Here is a 20,765-nt window from a genome sequence, read left to right on the forward strand (position 1 = left end):
TGCCAGCATGGCAGGCGGGAGCTCTACCACTGGGCCACCAATGCCCCCTGCTCCATTTTTTAACTATTTATGGAAAACATTGCAACAAATTTACAGAGCCTGCAGTTCTTTGCCTTCTGTCTGTATATAAAGCAAAACCCATCTATTGAAGCGCCACAGTTCAAAAAATAAGAGGAACAGTCACAGGCCTAGAATTAGGCCATGCTCATATCGTTGTAGATGAATAAAGTAAAGGGAAATGGTAATAATACCCTGGACAACAAGAAGGCATTTCAGGGAAAAATGAAAAACAAGCAATGTATTCCCAGCTTCCCAGATGGAAAGGACTTTACCTAAAATGACCTAAAGTGGTTTATAAATATTGAAGTCTAGATTCATAATGCATATTTTACCTGTGAACTTTGCTGAGAGTTTATTCTTGTGTGTGTGTGTGTGCATGTGTGTGCATGTGTGTGTGTGTGTGTGTGTGTGTGCCTGTGTTGCTCCATCAGAGAAATTAAATTATATTTTGCTTTGCTGTGAACTATTTCACGCAGTTCATTTATCCAGTATTTTTTTTAAGCTTTGATATAATGTAAGATTGAAAGAGAAGTAATATGTTAGCTCTGAATTAAAGCAGTACATGACTCATAACATGAATTAAACAATAGGTTTCCACATTCGAGTATTCGCTGAGGACTTTTGCTTGTTATGCCAAGTTTCTGAATGTTAAAATGATACAATATTTCAGGCAGAATTATTATTTCTCGGTCCTTTCAAATGAGTTGAATATCCCCTTGGAACGATGCAGAAGAAATTTGCCCAGCTATTTTCTACTGCAGATGTGTCCTTGGTATCAAGCAAAGAGCTCTTGTGTGGAATAATGGGTGCTTTTGGGAGATTATCTTCAGTGTGGTCTAATTGACTTCATTTTCCTCTGTGCAGATCATTTGTTTACACTAACAACTTTTACTTTGTGGATAAAATTAAAGAGCAGCATCAGATTTGAGCCTTGCACCCACACTGAACTTTGAGACAACATGAAAAAATAAAATTAGCAGTTAGTTTTGGTTGCCAGGTAGTCAGTTCAGGTTAGTCGTTGCATTTTAGTTTATCTCTGAAAGATCAGTAAAGGAAACCTGACACATAAAATGAAACATATCTCACCAATGCTTTAGGGAAGGGAGACTCACAACTTCAGTGCACCTTCTGTGCATGCAAACGAACCGTTTCCATTAAAGCTACACAGCAGATAATGCAAATGTGGGAGGGGGAATTTCGATAGTGAGACTGATTGAGGGACAAACAATCTATCATGAAAAAGGAGGCTTAGTCAACAGTTTTTTTTGTTTGTTTGTTTTGTTCCCTAGTGGCTGATAATTACCATGGGCTGTCAGCTAACAGCAGTTGCCCATTGGCTGGTGACCTTCTGCACTGTGATCTAACGGTTATTGACTGGTAGGGCTCCACTGTGGTGGAGGTCCGAATTCATGGTTGTTGTCTACACTGGAGATGTAGGCCTGACATTTTAGTTCCTGATTCTAGGCAGCGCCCGAACACCCCCCCACCCTCTCCCACCCGCCTTCCTCAACTGTGATGTCAGAAGCATGCACAGGCCTCACTGGGAGATAATGGCAACACTTTATATCCCATTTCTACATGACTGGGATATAATGACAGCTCTTGATATCCAATTTGTACATGGCTGGGATGCATGTTCTATTCATATACTCCTCACAATAGGCCAGGGAGATTAAATGTGAAGAAACCTTTATTGTAATATTTGATACAAAGTAACCAAATAGAAATATGACTTTAACAGAGCTGCTAAGCAACAGCCCATCACCATGGTGTTAAAATAATTCTGGTATGTAGAAATACCATCTGCTGGGTAGAATGGCAAGGGGGTACGTCTCCCGCCGTCTCACTAAACACTTGGCTGAGGAAATTTGGGAACTCCCACTGAAGTCTCAAACAAAATGCAAGAACCACACTTTACGCCCACATGATTTCTTTTGTGATACTACGATCGAGTAAACCACTCGACATATTTAAAATTCAGAGAGATGAGTTCCAGGCTGTTCCTCTCACAGCCAATAAATGTGGAGAGTTTCACTGCAAGTTAGTTGTTAGTTTTATTTATTTTATTTCTTTTTTATTCAGAGAGAAAAGAACAGGACAGGCATATGGATGACGTGAGACTTTCCTCATGTAGTCTTTTCTCTTCTGTCTTTCTTTGTGAACAAAGCCTTTTTCGGTTGTTTTAAGCATCCTTTTCCCACAGGACAGAATGGTAAAACAGTAACACCTTTAAAAGTGGTAACACTTTTTAATAATTTTCTCAATCTAAATATCATGTCACAGGTGGACTTCACTCACCATGTGCACACAAAATACTGATTTTGGTATAGCTATGTTACACCATTACTGTGTAGTGGACACCCCCTAAACCCCAACATATCCTGACACACTCATTCTGTTGGTTATTTTGAGCTTTTTATGATTTAGACTTGATTAAATTTGAATGTGACCTAAAAATGTTGAAATTGTGATGATAAATTGTGCATAGGCTTGGGAGAGACACAATGTTAAAAACAGGCTAGCTTCTCAAAGTATGAATCATTTAATCATTATAAATGAACGTGAGAACAATGGGAGACTGTTATGTCTAGACAGACAGTAGACAGGCAGACTGCCAGCAGCTTTCAGTCACACTGGCATTGTCCAAAGAGGCAAGTACTCAATTAGCAATAACGTATCAGCAGCTAGCCATTTCTACTAACTTCTGTATCAGCAACTGTATCATCATCACTGACCATAACCCTTTGTGGAATATTGTTGGAAAAGACAGACGATATTCCTCTTCAGGAAAAGATTACGTTGGCTTTGTCTGAGGACCGGACAATTTGTTGACATGTTTATAATTACAAATAAAGATATTAGTTTTCCCCAAGTACATGTACCTGTCAGAGGTTAACTGAGGTCAAAGTGCACTGGGGGCATCCAACGTACAGTACATGCATTATTACTGCACCTACGCAATAACATGTATTATCAGTCCCTGTTATGTTTTCCTCCTGTAATTCTTTCCTTCCTGTTATGTTCCAGAACCCAGAAAATCAATGTGAACAAATCGGTAAAATGACTGTGCCCTTGTTTGCAACAAAACACTTTCTTCTTCAAAGTTACACCAATTTGTACTTTTATTACTGTTTTATTATTGCATTAACTAGCCAGCTTCCTACTTGTATTAATCTGGAATCTTCAATACAAGCATTACCTTTGCTCAAGCTGCTCTTATAATTTGGCCTACTTGTTCTTCTGCTAGACAGCCATTCCCTTTTGGCAAATTATGTTTATATAAATATAGGGGAATTATATATAAAATATTAGGGAATTGTATATAGTATAAATATAGGGGAAGTTCCTTACGGAAGAGACTGCCTGGTATTAAGCTTCATACACGATTGATGGACGCTAGCTCTGTTGGCTCTGCTGGATATAATTCAAGTCAATGGAGGACGTTTGGAACAGAGAACAGAATGCAATGCCCCCCTAGTGCAGTGGTCTTTTGCTCAATTAAGGTTGCTGAATACAGGTTTAGTTTGATTCATATTTTTCCCCATAAACTTGGTAACACAATGGAAGTTTGGCTTGCTATCATTTGCTTTGTCTTTGATTCATTATTTTTAATGGTTAGTTTTAGGGACATAAGACATAGTATCTTCTTGATTATAATTAAATAAATAAATAAATAAATAAACAAACAATAAAAAGAACATGGTAACAGGCAGCCATTTTATTTTTATCAAGTCATTTTGCCTGCAGTCAGTTTTGTTAAACCTTCGAATAAACAGAGTCCTTGGTGGTCTGCGGTAGTCGATAAATTCACATGAGCTGTCTGGATCGTGATAAGGCAGATTGATCTGCCTTCCTCAAGGCGATGGCTGATCAGCGTCTCTCGGTGCTTGCGAAAACATTCAGGCTAGCAGGCAAGCAGGTGCCAAACTTCAAGACCAGCTTACAGTATTGGCTTAGAGCAGGCACGGACTGTACTCCTGCTAAGATGACCTCTTTTTAGCCAACCGGTGTGGCAGTGTTGAATCCAGCACTGAATACTGGATTGAGTTGAGCATTATCATTGGTTAGTGTTGCCTTGGAAGATGCTGACAATAAACTACTTTAACCAATAATTCGGGGCACATCTGTCAAGTTGCTGCCATATTCCTCATCAAAAAAATATTTTGCTGTTGAAATATTGAAGCAATATTAGTATGGTTGGAATGAGGATTCTACCTGAATCACGAAACATACATATTTTTATTTGATGTTTACTCTTCTTCTCCTAATTTGGAGTGGACAGTTGCATTCTTCATATCAAAACAAGTGATAATAATTTCCTTGTCAGCATTAGCAAGGTGGACTATAATTGCATGTTTTTTTACCAAGCGAATTGTGCTGTCATTTTGCTGCTATAATCATGGAGGATGTAACATTATTACGTCTAATAAAAAGTTTATGAAATGATTAATAGGTGTATCATTTTATTTTTCAAAACTCAGCTGAGCAATACTCAGAAGAACATCATAATAAAAAATAAAAAATACTTACCATCGCAACAGCCTAATAACAACAGCCTAATTCAACTTTAACAGTATTAATACAACTCTTATCAGATGACATTTGCTCCTTCTGTGGAGTGTGGGGCAAATGTTACGAGTTGTTAAGAGTTGAACTAACACTGTTAAGAGTTGAATTAACACCGGACATTTTGCAGAGCACCATTGTCTGTTTATAGGGCTTTGGGACTCTTCATTGGCAGGCAGGGAGGAGCATGCCCGCCCTACTTGAATGCAGTGCCTGCTGCTCGTCTGTCTGCGTGTTTAATTCATGACTCGTCCAGAGGAGCACAGAGCTCGCACGCGCCCCCTGCTGGAGCTCAGCTGCATGAGCAAAACGGATTCAAGGGAGCGGGCTTTGAGCGCTCTCTGTCCGTACAGTACGAGAGAAAACCCCCACCCTGTGGGGAGAAGTGGCTGGCATGTGGCTTGCAGGAGGGGAGGAGGAAAGCGAAGCCGCCGCCAGAAGCGACAAACGACCGTTGGGTCTTCCCGCCGAGGGCACTGGCTTCTGCCTGCGGACATTGGGATGAGACGCTCGAGCGCGCTGGCAGTAATGACAGCTATCCCACACTGAATAACAACAGCTTCCATCTCCCCTGCAGAGAGAGGCAGTGCACATGCAGCCTAATCTGATTCTAGCTTGAATTCAACCGACATATCCCTTGACTCAAATGTTAAATTAAAGCAGCACGCTACGTTCTTTACAGACACAGTTTGAGTTTAGCAATCACTTGAAAAAACAAAAGTTATTTTTAACTTTATATATAAAGTTAGAATGTATCTGGAAGTCAAAGATAGGGACAAATAGTTATTGTGTCCCCTAGTTAGCAATTAGTTAGAAAGGTTCCTAGTAAGATAGATCTTAGTACCCCATGTGATCATTTTAGACCAATCAAAAATGAATTGCTTTGGGAAAAGGTGTTAATTGTAATTGACTAATAACTGAAATGAAACCTTTTTCTTTGTTTATGTCTAACAGCTAACTGATATGGCCAGCATTTCAATCAGCTACCAGAAAGTGCAATGTTAAGATCAAGCAATGCATATTTAGTACAAGTCAGATAACAAGTTATGAACTGACACCGATATAAGGCCTTAAAGATAGCTATTCAAACCCTAAAGTGACTGGATAAATTAATAAAATGACCGTGACTTCCTTAAATGTTGCTGTTTTTCTTTTCGAGATAGCCCAAGGGTCTTTGTTGCTTTTTGAAAAGATTATGAAGGCTAGTTCAGAGTAAATAAATTTAGCTTGTTTGTTTTTATTCTTGTTGAGAGGCACTTATTCATGTCTTAGTAACATACAGTATGGCCTGCTTGCTGCAGATAGAGCATTGTTATTAGTACTCTTTCCCTAGTGCTTTCCCCCTTGTGGTGTCAGTAGGGTTATTAATAGATGTTCAAACTTTGTATTTCAAATGACATCACTGCGCCCTTTGTTCTTTGCTAAAAAGTACCCTCACTGTGTATTACAGATTAGCATTCCCTCTGTGCTTACCCCATTCACATTTGTTTTACCTGAAATTTATATTAAATCACATCTGAGTAGTACACAGTAAAATATCCAGTATTAATTCAGCTCTAACAGATATCATTTTGTCCCTCCCTGGAATGTTAGAGTAGAATTAACGCTGTTAAAGTTGTATTAACACTGGATATTATACTGTGTAGACAGAAGAATCTGAAACCACCATGAAACTGATTTTAAAAGCCATTGGCTACTAAATACTGTGATGAACTGAATCCAATTATCCACTGATGTGGACACCATGATAATGTAATACTGTAGTATGTGTGATAAATATGGGAGATAAAAATATATGTAATGCATATAATGCAATACATATGATAATGTAATACTGGCAGGTCTACGATTCCTCATATGACAAAAGGTGCTAGTCCTTTGCTGTTTTATTTACAGTCCTTCATTATACAGTTTTCCTCATGTTGGCCTTGACTATGATGGTCCGTACTCTCAGATGTCCACAATAAAAACCTTAAGAACAATAAGAACCTTATAAGTACAGAAGTAAGGTATTGTGCAGCTATAGTGTGCACTTTTCCATAGTGCTGTTTTAAAAGCTGTAGTCTCCCGTGTACGATAGGATCGGCGTTATCTCATCTCTTTTTGAAGAGTTCTAATTGAGCTCCAGAGTACAATCCCCTAAAGGCTGATTGAATCTCTTAAAGTCAGTGGAATTTTGAAATAATTGTTCAGTACCACACCGCCAGTCCAATGCTCCTTTCGCAAGCGGTATCCGTGCCATCTGAATCTCAGCTTTCCGAAGTGTGATAAAGTCAGTCCAGTTTTAACCATGAAACCCGATGAAAAGAGTTTTTTTTTCACTAATTTTTCAGCCAACTTGAACTGAATGCCAGCAGCGATCATAACTGGATCATAACAGCCATCATCACTATTTTTGATTAAAGAAATGTTTAAGCATTATTCAGTCTTGGCAATACTGTTTACACTTGGTGAAATATACACCCAGCAGGCAGATGTAAAGTATGGGGGGGAAAGCATAAACAGGCTCACTAATAATTAGTGTAAATAGATGCTTTCAGATCCCGGGCCGCAGGCTTAAAATACTTCAAAGCGCAAAAAATGATTCGGCGATTTCCCTGTTATTCATGAGTGTTTGAGTTTGTTTTTTCTTTTTTATTCTTGTATGAATATGCACATGTATTTCCCCAGTGCTCCATTTGTAATCTTCCACAGGCTGTACCTTAAGCTACTCCAGCGAGAGAGTGAGAGAAGAAAGCCCCATTCCTACTGCTTAAATACACTCCTTTGCTCTGTCTCCTGCCCCCGTTCGTAAGGAAATCTCCCTTAGAGGCCTCTATTCTATGTAGCTGCCATTTAGAATTTCAGGCAGTCTATACAAGGCAAGCAACTTTCACGAACCCCTGGAGTTCTCACTTGAGTAAAAGATAAATGGTGATAACATTTTGAGGGTATGTCCCCTAAGTTTTAGCATTGTACTTCTGAGCACTGGCTTGGTTTTGTGGAACGCTTTTGATTTTATCATGACATTTAACATGATATTCTCAACCATCCCACTTCAAAGTGACATTGGAAACTACCATTTATATCTTTATAATCTCAGTGGCCTACTTCTTTCTATCCAATAATAATCATCAAGTTTATTTTTCAAACATGGTTACTGCACATTTTACTTGGCTCTAGGTATTTCCAATTAAAGATGTTGAAATCTGCAAACATTTTCACAAATTAATCCACATTCTGTATAACACATATGGCTACACAGTTAAATGTTCAGTGTTAAATCAACTCTTACAGAGTACAATATCGTCCCTATTGGACATATTCCTGAGATGAGTTTATCATGTTAAGCAATTGATGAGAACCATTATTATTAAAAAAATTTAAATAAAAAACTGGAATGTCATTGTGAACTGCCATACCTTCTGAAAACCTTGGGAGCACATTTGTTTTGTAATCAATAATTTTACTATGTGCACTTTCACCTTGTATATTTTCTGAAAATTATTATTCACAATGTCCTTATGTAGTTCAAGAAGGACATCTCTAAACATTTTGTAAAGGTATGTATTAATGTATCCCATTTTTACACACATGAAGTCACTTTAATACACCAATGAGTAACAAGCATTTCAGCCAGTGTCATGCATGAATAAACGCATGCCCATAAATTATCTAGAAAATGCTAACTGCAAACTCCATGATCAATGAATATCTAACAAGCATCATTCAACAGGTTGATTTTATTCCCATCGGCTTGTTCTTGCTCTTGAAGCAATTATATTAATCGGAGCTGAACATTCATAATCAATCTGTTTCCCATTTGTATCGGGGATCATGTCAATTCATCTTCTTGATGATACGTTTGTCATTTTTATTGTATTCTCCATGCACATAAATGGCTTTAGTGCTCTTTAACTTGTACCTGGGCTAATAAATCTGAATGCGCTAAAGATTTTTTCGACAGACTGCATTTATCCATGATTTCAATTTGCAGCAGGTACGCACATGCATACAGCAATGTACGTTCCTTTATACTGTGCGTATTTCTTCTTTTTAAAACACTAATAAAAATAATATACTATCACGGCTAGTGCTAACCAATTTAGAATGCATAGGGTTATGGTGGCATTATATCAGCAAACACACAATACATACATACAATACATACAAAAGCTTTGGCTACTCTGAATAGAAAAAAACTGCTTGTTCAAATAAGGCGATAGATGTTGTCTTTGGGGCGTCCTGTTAAAAGGCAGCCTGGCCACCAATCAGTGGCCACAGAGGCACAGACCTGTCATCTACATTTCTCAGGTCAGAGTGCCCAGTGGCTGAAAGCAAGCCAGGGGCCGATGCATACACCAGAGTCCCAGCTCTCTGCCGCCATTTGACTGACACGTCTGACAATTCGCACTCAGTCTCTGCCAGGAACAGAAAGCGAGCATTGTCCTCCCGTTCTGTCAGTCTGGTATTCATCCTGGGCCTGGAACTCAAATAGAAGTCTTCCTCTCGGACAGCTTGGCCTGCGCTCCTGTGTGTGTGTGTGTGTGTGTGTGTGTGACCTTGAAGGGCACGTCACTGCCCGTCATCACACAGTGCCAGTGCAGTTTAAGAGTCTCCGGCATGTCAGCCACATCCCCCTCAGGTTTGCCATTTGCATCTTCACTCTGTCCTGCTTTCAAAAGAAAGTTAAACACTGTCTGTAACTGTTTCTTCTCTCCTCTTCCTCCACCTGTCTCCTCACATCGCTGCCCTCCTTCTCACCCCTCTCTGATGCTGAGGCCCTGCCTTCTCTGAACAGTGCAGGTGCCCACAGCTGCCGACCTGCCTCACCCCTGTCATTTTCATCCACGACCTGAGCGCATGGACTGACACCACTGCAGTCGGCGCGATCTCTACGTCTCCCAGACAACCCCCTCTTAAACCCCCCAACTGGGTTTCAAGTCTGGCCATTCCTGTAAGGGTGCTCCTCTTGCAGTCAGAGAGGCCCTGCACTTGGGGAGAGCAAAGTCACTCACCCTCACCCTTCCTGACCCATCTGATGCATTTGACATCATCGTCAGCGGACGTCTTCTCTCATCCCTTACAGAGATGGGCCTCTTCGGCTCCGCCCTCACACAGTTTCAGTCATATCTTACTTGACTGATCCTTGCCGGAGGCCTGGAGGTGGTGGTTCCCCCTCACACTCCCTCTTGAGAGGTGTTCCCCAGGGCTTGGTGCTTGGTCTTCTCCTTTGTTCTCTTTACACCTCATCAACTGGTCCAGTTATCTCTCTTCATGGCACATCATGTTATTGCTATGCTGATGATACTAATGATATTTTTCTAATTTTCTCCCTTCTCACAGCCTAGTTTAGGCAGGTATTTACGCATGATTGGCTAGTATTTCAGCCTCGATGCCCAGCCACCAGCTGAAATGACAGAACGTGGAGGCCCATGCAGACACAGAGAGCACTCGGAACCGTCTTGCTGTGAGGTGACAGAGCTGTTCACTGCACTACCGTGCCCCCTGATGAAATTACCTGGAGGCCTAACTCCATTTACCATTTCTCAACAGGGTTTAGGCCTGTTCATTATTCTGTTGAATAATGTTGAACATACACATCCAAATCTCATGCAGTCTGTGCTTAAAATGCACAGCCCAGTGCCATCCCTGGCCATCAGAAACCAGTAGAAATAGTTCACATTCAAGCCAAATAAGGTTAACTTATTGAAAAGAGAAAGTTAAATTTACTGTTGCACAAAAACAATGTTGAAGAAAACACTCGTTTTTTAAGTTCTACCACATTCTACAGCTTCACTTGTACCTTGAAATTACAAAGTTGTGGAAAAACTCCTTATCACCCAGAAGGAAAAGTTCAGGAGGAACCTAACATAAGGTGTGCCACTAAATTGCTACATCCCAAGCTTGAATCCAGATGCCACTGGTGTAGAGGTGATAGCAAATAAAATATGACTCTGTCAAAGTATCTCAGAAGGAGATTATGGGTTTGCTTTAATAATAAGGTGTCAGCCAATGAATTCAATAATGAAATGAAAGAAACTGCAACATTTCTTCATGAATTGATGTATTATTTGGTGCTGAAACTAAACAAATAATAATATGACAAGGAAATAAAGCCAGCACTCATGGCTAGCAAAAGATAAATAAATAAAGACTATTACTTTATTATTTGATATTCCCACATTGCAGGACCTAGAGTATATGAATAATAAAAATGCAGCAATTTATACAACTGGAATGTAATTTTTTGTTAAAAAAAATGTTGGGCACATGAGCGATCTAAAAATATATCCCAAACCTAAAGTCTATCCAAAATCCAAAGAAGAATAAAATGCTTTTTGTCCACTATAAAGAATTTACATTTGCTACTTTTTCACCTTTGCCCTATTAGAGATGTTAGAATAGGAACAAATGACATGATGCAAAAGCAATACAAACGTTGGTACATACACCTAAATATTCAATCAAACACTCATGTAATTCAATAAAACACCATTTTTTTTGTACTCGACAGTGGGCAATCTTTTGTTGCATGTCCAGCAATGACATGTCTCCGTAGAATGCTTCACAAGTGTTGCTATTTATAATCAGTCAAAAGGAAATATTACATTAATCTATACATATCAGCACGCAGTAAATTTGAATAAGTTCTTTCCATGCCCATGCAGACACTAATGATATGTAATACTTACATATCGAGGAGTAAATCTTTGCCATGTCTGTACAATCAATGCTTTTGCATTCAGAGTAGCCTCGCTCTCTTCTTCTCTGACTCACTGCCCATATCCACATCAGCTCGGTGAGGATAAGCTCTCAAGATCAATAATATTTTCCAAAAACTGAAAGAAAACAACAATTACGTCTCACTGGGTGCGTCATTTTCTTGCTAAAAACAAACTTTCTGTTATGCTCTGACTTAAATCACAGTTCCAGGAATCTAATTTGACACGTTCGGTGTGTCATGCTTGGGGGGCATAGTTTCAGATGAGGCTGCAGGGGTGCAAATTGATAACCTATGCGACAATGCTGGCACGTAGAAACTCCGTATTCAGCATAGTTGTCATGTATCATCTACTAACAAAGCTGGAACAGTTGTTTCCCCTCATAGTTTGGTTGCAGGAGCACTGAATGTCTGAGTAGAGCCATCTCAGGACATCGGTATCCTGGCCACTAAGGGGCTTGTGTGAAGGTTCTAAGGTTATCTAATACTTAAACTGAAAAAATTGAGACAGCTGTAGTCAAATTATGCAGAATAAATTCAGGTCCCCTCACAAATGTGAGCCATTGGCCATGTGGTAGGTACTCAAGAGAAAGTGGGGTTGGAGCCAGTTAGCATGACATTGACCTTCTTTTGGTTTCCTTTTTGCTGCTGGTCTCCACACCACACCACACCATGCACCATTACACTCCTTTCCAAATGACAGCTTAATAACTAGTCTTCCCTGAAACTCATGGAATTACCGATAGGCCTGACTCAATTGGCAGATAGCTCTCCTGGATTGGCAGTGTCCCCATATCATAACCTTTCTGGTTTGCTTGTGACTTTCACTCTCAAGTGTTCGTCACATTCCCAAACAACCATTCATAATATCCAGAATAGGGTGCTCGCACAACTACTAAAACATGATGCAAATGTGCCATTGTGAGTAACCAAGTCAAACCTCCTCTAAAATATTCTTCATTATGCTGGTGAAAAATAAGATAAGTCACTGAAATTTATTTCAGCTCACTTTCATTTATAGCAAATACCACAGGTTGATGCTCTGAAAGAACTGACTTATATTCCACGATAAGTCATTTAGATGCCAGCAAGAAATGGCTACCATTTTGTGCTGACTACTTAATAAAGTGTTGAAATAACTAGGTTACATTGTCTGTACATCCTGTAATATTTTTCAATATGTTGTGTTGTGTGTACATTGTGCATTGTTTTTTTGTTTACACACTGCAAACATTCAGGCTATTTGACAAATGATTGGTTTGATTCAATCTTTTATCAACTTCAGAACTGAACCCTGTTTTACCCTTTTAGAATAATTTGCACTACAGAACATCTCCCATGTCAGCAGACAAGAAACATCATTGTAACACACAGAAAAGCTGTGGCTTTGGAATGGCGAGCCACTGATATATGCAGTGGATGTTGAATAAAAATGAAAAAGAGGAACAATCATTATAATTTATGGCAAGAGATGGTAGCTTCTAAGCCAGGGAAACTGACATATGGTACAATAGACCTGACAGCGTGTCCATGAATAGCAATGCGTTCTCTTGATCCTCTTTAGTTTTTTAGTTATTTGAACCGACGGCTTCAGGCTCTCATCGTAGCTGTAGACCACCAGCTTGGGTTGTTTCCCCTGCAGATTAGAACTGACGCGCTAGCAGAATGACTGGTTAGTAAAGGCACATTCAGTTCGGCTTTGATCGGGCGCTAGGGGCTTTCTGTGAAAAGCAGGTGGGGAGCATGTGCAGAACTGTGCAAGCAGGATGGTGTCGTGGCACATCTGCGACCAGCAGGTGCCAGGAAGATCAATGCTTCAGCAATCAATATATATATATAACAATATCCTATATATATATATATATATATATATATATAATATAACAATATCCTATATATATATATATATGTGAAAAAAATAAGTTGTTTTTCTAATGATAGCCTGTCCTAAGATCCTATGGACATTCTTAAAATGTGCTCATGCATTACTCAAAGACGTGAATATGAAGGCATCTGCATGCACAAAGACAGCGATGTGGGAAGATGCTGATCGTCACAACTACGGCATTAATAAAACATGCAGGACCGCCCACTGAAACGCAACCAGGTTTGCATTCAGGGAGGGAGCAGATGAGGACAAAAAGAGATTCATTTCTGCGATTCACTGACAAACAGGCAAAAGATACATAAATAAAGAAATATATGAATAAATAAAAGCGTGGTCTTTCATCACTGTTTTGTTTTCCATATTTTTTTCATTGGGCACTTTCCAAACACTCTGCTTCTCAGGGTACTGTGTAGATAGAGACTACAGAGTGTATCGCTGCCATAAAAATCTTCTCAAAGCGCTGTTAACACCAAGGACTTTTATTGAGGCCAAATTGAAATGCTCATGAACTGAGTTAACCCATTTTGACATCAGAATTACACATAAAAATGGGAAATTAAGGCACTTTCCAATAGCTTCTTTTTCACCGTGGTGAGTTTTAGCTCACTCTCCTCTGTGGAAGTGTCCTAGTTTGTTTCCCTTCTTTCTACAGGGTGTCTCAGGCCTGTTTGTGCTAGCAATGCTACTGCTTTCGTGAGTTGACTTTACTGGTTGTCCGGTAGCATTCAGAGAGTACTGCTGGGTAAGGGATAGAGAGAGGTGGAGAGAGAATGCCAGAATGCATTACTGTCAGGAGTCCTTTAAGTGTAACGTTGAAATGGGATCACAAAAAGGGCAATTTCATGTTTGCCATAGGTTTTACTCTTATAGACGGGTCTGAGGGCTACTACCCACAACTTTCATGATCACTGACCTTTCCCAGATATGCTTGAAACAGCCTCTTAAGAACTCCCAGGAGAAGCATATGTACAGTGTCACAAAAAGAGTCATTTCTGCAGAAGAGGAGGATATTTTAGACCGGATATTTAGATATTTTAGTCTTCTCAAACTTGGTCCTGGGGGACCCCTTTGTGTGCAGGTTTTCATTCAAACCGCAATTGTAATCCCAGAATTTTAATAAACTGTTAATTCTTCTAATTACCCTTCATGTTTTGAGGGATTATTCCCCTCTAAGCCACATTGTCAGAAATACCTTTGCATGGCAAGTATAAAAATCCCATAATCGCATTGTGCTATATTGCAAATAATTACATAAAGATAAATGTAAAAAAAAATAATAATAAAGACAGATTTCTGTGTGTGTGTTTGTGTGGCTGATAAGACTTTTACAAAAGCATTACTAATTCACATCATCTTTTTTATACCTTTAATGCATGATATCCACTGGAGTGGACACCTGAAACAATTTTGAGACATTCTGAAAATGGAAATAAAAACAAATTTTCTACATGCTTTCACATGTCCTTAGATGTAAAAAAAAATATTGACTATTGCTCTATATTGTAATAATTTATGCATGATGTCATTCACCCACAAATGCACAGTCAGCAGATGTACATGCAGAGACATTTCAAGTTACAATGTGTCAGGAGGTCTGCCTGAGTTTCCGTTCTGTTCCTGTTTCTTTATTTATTTTTTATTTATTTTTTATCTGTTTATTTTTTATTTTTTGTATGTATGCTTTTTGTGTGTGTGTGTGTGAGTGCATGGGGTGTGCCTTGGTTTTCAGGTTCCTGGTTCCCGCCCACGCTCCGCCCCCAGTCCTGCCTGTCTGCCTCATTATTCCATCAAGCCTCACCGCATTATGCAATCAAGCCTCGGCCGCCGTCTCCACCTGCAACTCATCTTCCACTCAGTTTCCGTTGCTATATATTTCTGTTAGCCCCATTAGCCTGTGCCAGATCGTGCCTCTGTTTTTCTCAGTTGCCGTTCGAGCCTTCAGTTCTGTATTTCTGTATTTCCCGGTTTTCGAATTTTTGCGTTTATTCCAACTTCGAATTTAGCCTGCCCGCTCTGTTGTTTAGCTTCTGGTTTTTGACTCTTGCCTGTGCCCTCGACCTGATCTCTGGTTCTGTTCTGTACCTTTGCCTGATTGGATTTTGGATTTGCGGATTTTTGACCTGTGCCTGTATAGTGATTATGAGACTGTTGCTGTTTCTGTTACCCTGTTTGTGATAATAAACCGCCAAGGTTTTTACTGGATTTTTTGGTCTGCTTTTGAGTCCTTCCCCGGATCCTGACACAATGTGGCTTGAGACATCATATTCAGGGTAAAGTTTATGTAAACCATAAACAACACTCTTGTAACACTGGTCAACAATAAACATGTTTGTGACTGCAAACACAGTACTGTTTCAAGGTTATAAGTGCATCATGATATTTCACCATTTACTTGCATCCCAGAATCAGAGATAGCATTTTATGTTTCTCACAGTATTTCAAGAAAGGCAATAAGAACCTAAATATGCAGCAGTGGCTATGTTTCACAGACCAGGGCAGATGGTGGGTTTAACAGATTTTCATATTTGGATTCTCGTGCAGTTTATGACAGAAATGCCCCTGGTCTCGCATTCCTCAATTTAATTGATGACTTTAAACTGCTTAAGTTCATTAGCTATGCAACGAGGAATTTTAATTAGGGTCACAAACTTGAGGCATTAAGACGAGAGCTGAAATATTGCCATTTCGTAGGGTGCCTAGCTCTTTCCATAACTGTTAGAAATACAGTGCCATGTTGGTACCCTACAGCTCACAGATGGAAAGGCACACGGCAGGATTAATGTACTTCACAGAAAACAAGAAACTGGATTCAAACTCAAAATTCAAGCAGCGCTTTTTGTCATTCTTTTCTGCTCTGTCCTTGTTTGTGAGCCAAATTCTGAATAGCAGAACACATATAAAAATAAACTTGGCAAAGAAAGGTACTTTGAGGAATAATATTTTGCTACCCAGCAAATGTGAAAAATCCTGTATATCACAAAGTATAACCTGAGCGGTTTATGTGAAATAAAGAAAACCAGGAAGTATTTTATAACGGCCAAAGGCATCAACAAGCCAAAGCCTAACCTTATTTTGACCCTCCTCTTGATATCTGGCTTGGGGATGCAAGGAGATGCAGCTAAATTGATTAACCCCAGGTATGAGGACCTGTGATTGACGATTCCACTGTCCAATGATCAGTGAGATTACATCAAACATGCACATTTTTTCCCTGATGGATTGGTGTGGCTTACATTCTCTCAGACCTTTTGGATATACTTTGAGCTGTTGAGGACCAAAGAACCAGACACTGAAGATGCAGTGGGCGTGCCATCATTCTTTAACCCAAACTGCACACTTTACACAACTTTAACTCTTGCATGGCAGGCTGCTAACAACTAATCTCTTTCAAAATATATATCCAGTCAAAGCCTCCAAAAACAGTACTGAGTAGGTTCACCTACAGTTTCCTGTTTTCTAATGCCAAACGAGCGATCCAGGTGTCTTACAGGAAACACAGGTCTTTTGAATGGCACAGACGATAGTTTGTAGTCAGTGAAAGGCTTTTCTGGGAGAGCAGGTATAATTCCAATGACACCCCCCCCACATCTCACTCCATCAATCAGCAGCAACAGCTTCGACTGTTACAGGTTGCGACGGCTGTGCACCCTGGAAGGTTCACTGGATACAGTTGCTATGGGAAGGTCAGGGTGACGTGTCAGATCACCGCCATAACACTGCGGGCCAGACATGAGCGAGGAGTCAACTGACAGAGGCCATTCATTAGTCAGTCCTCTTCACACATTTGTCAATCTTATTATTCTTTTTTAAGAGCCGACAGTCTGCCTTCCTGTCATATTCTTTTCTTTATACAGGTAGACAGGTATAAAGCAGACAGAGTAACAGGTAGCGACACAGACACCCCATAGACACACAGAGTGCTGATCACAATCTGAGATAGAAGAAAAGAACCTGGCAGCTTTTTGAAAGAGCTGGAAGCTAAGTGAGCTCTTTGAAAGAAACACGTCCCCTAGCGGGTAGATCACTTTGATGACGAAGAGAAGGTTGATCACCAGTCAGGAAGGATGCATTTTGCCACAGGGGTTTGTGATAATGACATATTTCTTCATAGCCAATGAGTTGTTCTACAGCTTGCCAGCCAGAGATCACATTAAATATAATAGGGTCAAAGTGTAAAGCACATGTTTTATCGAAAGGGCTGTTAAATTAAATGTCTCCTTAGCAATTATTTTTTCAGTGGAGTGTCAAGTAGTTGAGGAGGTGCTACCAAACTATGTCTGAATTGGGCGTAATTAAATTAACCAATGTTACAGTGTCATATTTTGGATGGCTATGTCGCCTACGGACTTGCCCCCCTGATTGTTGAAGAATAGAAGGAGTTGACCAAAACAGAGGCATTTGGATCATCGCACAAAAAACCAACTTATAGTTAGAAAAGTATTTAAAAAGCACAAATTCCACAAAGCCTGCTAAAATTAGTCCCATTGTAACTGATCAAATGCTTTTTTCGGAATCTAACAACACAGCACATGGGGCTTCAAGGACTTGAAATAATTTAGGAAACACTGGGTAGCATTGCTTTGGAATACAGCTTGTTTAATTTGTGTGAGCTAAGATAGCCTATATTGTTTCTTGTAGCTTGGCCTAATTTTAATATCAATGCATTTAATGGCATGCCTAGATTTTGCAAGTTTGAATTAATGACATTTAGACAGTGTTGTGTATGTGTGAGTAACATAAATGCGGCATTTTTGTACACTGAGATTATTTTTTTTCATATCACATGTACAGCTCTGTAGCAGGTAAAAAATACTGCCAGAGGCTAATCTTGTTTTTATGAAGCACATCTGAAGAGGGTGTACTAGTATGTTGATAAACTTTTCTAAAGTTCTTTGCATAAATATCTGAATTTCACATGGATAAACTGAGGTGGGTTTTTACATTTTTTAGGAACAACTGTTATGAGGAACAAAATTATGATTTTGGGGCGCATGTTCCTTTGCAAATTGCTGATTGTAATGGGTATAAATATACCGGAAAATTCCCAGAATTTCTCAATCATATCATAGCCCGAGGGACTTACCTTTTGTCATACTCTTAAAAGCCCTTGTAACTGGTTCATCCCACAAAGCAAAATATTCAAGAATATATGATAATACGTAAGTGCATCCAGAGTATACGTTATACAGTAGATTGGACTTGTGTAAATTATCAGAAACATAGCTAATTTACTCAGGCACAGAGACAATTCCCATAGCTGATGAGGGCATTGCTCTCATAGATGTATGCCATTTGCAATGCCAGCAAATTATTCGGTCTGCTACCATGGAAATAGAATTTGTGACAGATCCTATGCATAAAAAATTATATTCTTTGATCTGGGTATCCAAATGTTTTTTCTTTACGCTCATGTTGGTCAGTTTGATCTGAAAAAAGAAAAGAAAAAAAAACTTGTTAGCACTGCAAATTAGAAATGACTGAGTTTTCAATATTCCTTATGGTATTGTCCTTAAGATGTGAACTAAAAGAAATAGATGAACCCCCTTTTGAAACATTTACTGGTCTCCCAGAGGATACTTGAGTCATAGACTAACTTTTGATTGACCGTAAAACTCTGAACTATCCTGTCTTGTGTTTGATGTTCCGGCTTGTTTTTTGTGGTTTTTGTTTTGTATTTTGTTTTCTACACTCCAGCTGGTCTGTGTCTATAGTATTTGATTTACCCTCATAAAAACTTGATCACAAAAGACTCTTAGGACAAAACATTTACTATATTACAGCTCTTTTGCAGTCGGAGATACACATTAACACATTAACAGTTGATTCACCATAACTAGTACTATTCACGCAACCAATAAATAACCAAATAAATTCAATGCCCTCATTCGCAATTTTGCGATAGGAGACACACATAAAAAGAGTCAGAAACAATATAGGTTGCTTACACGTCCAGCACAGGTGGCAAGGAACCCCCCCCCCCCCCCAAAAAAAAAAAAAAGAAAGATAACAGAAATTTACACAACAGGGAATATAGGTAATTGTCAATTCATGATACCATATTATTATAGCATAGGAATTAATGCAACACAAACTGAAGGGATGAAAATGAATTAATTAGGTATAACAAAACAAAGGCATGATGTCAGGAAGAAAAACTTGTGGGCATGATGTCAACCTCTTAGCGCACAACCCCTAGTGGTGGGCACGCCTGCGTGCCGAGATTACTAAACTCAAACATTTGGTTGCTACTGCAACCAAAGTGTGAGTTAAAAACAGAAACGCGTTGTTTTAGTTTCATTAGAAGACGATACAGGACAACTATGCCGAAAACAGAGTTTCGCAGCCCCACCATTGTCGCTCTGGTCGTTCATTTAACACGCACCCCCTCCCTGCAGTCTCATCTAAAAAACACCCCCACTCTTGACATAATGGACAATATTGTCTATCTTGGCATTCATAAAAATATTCTTTCACCACTAAAAAATCATTTTCCGTCATAGCAACGAGAAACCCGACAATAGCCCTAAGATATGCCTATACAGCAGTGAAAACGCTGCTCACTGAATTACAAAATAAACGAGAAAGTTTTTAAAAAAAGATACCATGTCATTCTACAGTCAATATCTGGGACTAAATATTGAATAAATATAAAACCTTACTGTTGGTTTTACGTGTAGAGATGTCCCTTTTGAGACTGCGTGGTCATATATTGTCTTGGACAATCCGTTTGGGAAATATACGTGCATCTGTGACGCCTGGGTATCTTCCAAAATAGCTGTGCGTAATACCACACCTGTTGTTTACGGCGTCGTCGCCCTTTTTAGTACTGTCTGGCTTGAGTGACAATTCATTTATTCAGTAGGCAAGAGTATAAGCTTTCTAATGATACAATGTCTAATTCTGCTTTTGGAATAGCGTTTTATAGGTCAGCGTAACAGAAAATATTCTTAGCATCGCATTCATTTACGCATTCACTCTGTTAGCAGACAAATACGCTGCACCTAACGAAACGTGGTCAAGGATATTTCGTAATTTCTTGGAAAATACTATTATTATTGAGGACTTCTGAACATAGCTAAGCCATATGTTTGCTGATAGACCTAGCTGACATCGTTTTCTGGAGCAAAACAGAAGCGAATAGAACAGTATCATTGATACTGTCTCTGTCTCCATCTACTAAACATAGAGGAGATTTCACCATTGCTATGTAAGTATTACTGCTCAAAATATTTTGGTTACGTTATTTTTTTAAATTGAGTATCTTTAAATAGGTTAGTGGTGTTATATAATGTGAATATTTTACACTGTAATGTAAGCATTAGATAAAAGTGTAATAGTTTTTTGTGAAGCATGCAACAGTGATGACATGAGAGTTGGAACATTGCCAAAACGTGGTGGATGGTTGAAAATTGTTTTCATGTTGTCTCATCCCCATACAAGAAAACATACGAGAGTACAGAGTATAGAAATATACACAAGTTAATTATTACACATTTAGGTACTGTACTGCATTGTGTGACAATATTTTTGCATTAATTTTTAAATCTG

This window comes from Anguilla rostrata, chromosome 12, assembly GCF_018555375.3.
Source record: "Anguilla rostrata isolate EN2019 chromosome 12, ASM1855537v3, whole genome shotgun sequence".
Taxonomy (NCBI): domain Eukaryota; kingdom Metazoa; phylum Chordata; class Actinopteri; order Anguilliformes; family Anguillidae; genus Anguilla; species Anguilla rostrata.